General features: G+C 23.8%; 1 protein-coding gene across 2 annotated transcripts in view; it reads right to left on the bottom strand.

The window, feature by feature from the left end:
* The window catches only part of LOC106680260 (mitochondrial coenzyme A transporter SLC25A42), a 44,957-nt gene that overhangs the window by 24,103 nt on the left and 18,775 nt on the right, over nucleotides 1–2,079 (bottom strand). The window lies entirely within an intron of this gene.

Genomic DNA, 2,079 nt, shown 5'->3' with positions numbered 1-2,079 from the left:
ATAAAAAATTAAATCTATACCGCTACAACCCATAAATGGTCAAGGGTGCAGTACTTTGTAATGGAGTACTGTTACTAGACCGACGGTTGTGCAAGGAGGTGATTTGGTTTAAATTTTTTATTTAAACCAATTTTTTATTCCTATCAAAATATAAACAATTTGTATACAACTAATAGTTCTTATATAAAAATATCAAATCCAAAGAAACTAATAAAATTTACAGAAAGTTCCATAATAAAAATGTAATGAAAAAAAAAAAAAGCAATAAATAGAATACAAATAAAACTAAAAAAAAAAAAAAATATGTTTACATCAAAGGGAAGATTATTGAACCAACTTTAATTAACAAACAAAATGTTTTATGTTTTGGCTTCATCGGAACAATCTTATTATTATTATTATTATTTCTATCCAATTCAAAATTGGTTAAGATTATTACAAAATAAAAATTAACTTCTTAATATTATAAATTTATTACTGGGTGAATTTCAATTTGTATAATGAGTTTTAGTGAAAAACTCTTCGTTATTAAATTTCTTTATTTTAATAAATAATAAACCACGTTTCGGGGCCATCGCCCCATCATCATTTACTCTACTATACAAATTAACACAATTGATAATATGCATAAAATATAATTAATTAAAAACAAAATTATGTTAAGATAATTGTTTAAATAAAAAAAAAGTTTTTGATTAATTATATTGTTGTATGCATATTATGAATGATGTTAATTTGTGTTTTAGAGTACCTAAACATAGGGCAATGGCCCAGAAACGTTGTTCATGATATATTAAAATAAAGAAGAGTTCTCATTACAACTTGTTAAATAAAAAATAACAATAAGTTTACATGTAAGCCGAAACAGAAAATTTTCATTGTAAATTAAAATTGGTTCAATAATTTAAATAAATTTATTTTTACCTAAAATAAATTCTATATATATATATATATAGAGAGAGAGAGAAATACTTTATTCATATATGCTGCCTAAATACATTAGGTTGCTATCTCACACAGCATACTTATCAATCCGTAATCGGACATATTTACATTACATATTCATGGTATAATCATAAAAAAAGATATACAATAATAGGTACAATAATATAAAAAAATTGTGAGGTACATTTTAATTTATTTTGTAATATGCTTTATTTTTTAAAATTATAAATTTATATCACCAAGTAGAGTACCAATTAAAGTAGTTATCATAGTTTAATGGGCTAGACATTCTTATGTAACCCAATTAGAGCGGGAAAAGTGTGAACTTGGGAGTGTGAAGGTCGATATTTATTAAAAGTCATCATGCATGAACTGAATTCGAACAAGTAGCTCTTCTTAAATGTTAGGAATAATGAGTTAAGTGATAACTAAGTTAAAAGTATCAATTTAAAGTTCTTGTGAAAATTTTGTTATTTAGGATTTTGAATATTTTTCCCAATACAATTTGTTTTTTTTATAACTTAGGAAAAAAAAATAGTTATTTTAATTTTACTGGTCATTTAAACAAGACCCATCGGATTTTATTAATTATTAAAAAAAAAAAAAAAAAACTATTTCAGACAATATCTGCAAACAATGAAATAAAAGGCTTACATGTAAATTATTCAATCTATATAAACATCTCTATACATGGAACTAACCTAAAGTATTTAGGTCACTTTGAAGATTTTGCTATGGAAAAAGTTATAAATCGTTTCTCTCCCCAAAACATATTTTTTTTTTTTTACACACAGAAAGGATCCCCTGGATTAAGGCAGTTATTAAAATAAATGCAAATCATTTTCTTCTTCCCTTATGAACATGTAAGTTAAAAGTAAAAAATTAAAATAAATAAAGATATTCTATTCTAAAATTGGTATATTTTTTTAACCAAGTCCTTAACAAAATTCTTCTAATTAAGGCTGGAGAATTTCCAGTAGACTTCAGATGGTACCTTAACTTAGTTCACAGTCAATTGAACAGTCAGCAACTGTTTATTGTCTAGTTCAGTAATTATCAACAAGAGAAATTTATATTTCTTGACAAATTATTTTTTATATATATAATAAAGTAAAATAAGAATAAAGTATAAAT

The sequence above is a fragment of the Halyomorpha halys genome, unplaced genomic scaffold (genome assembly GCF_000696795.3).
Source record: "Halyomorpha halys isolate HHAL.00 unplaced genomic scaffold, Hhal_1.1 Scaffold16.1, whole genome shotgun sequence".
Classification (NCBI taxonomy): domain Eukaryota; kingdom Metazoa; phylum Arthropoda; class Insecta; order Hemiptera; family Pentatomidae; genus Halyomorpha; species Halyomorpha halys.
This window is presented reverse-complemented; position numbering and strand designations above follow the sequence as displayed.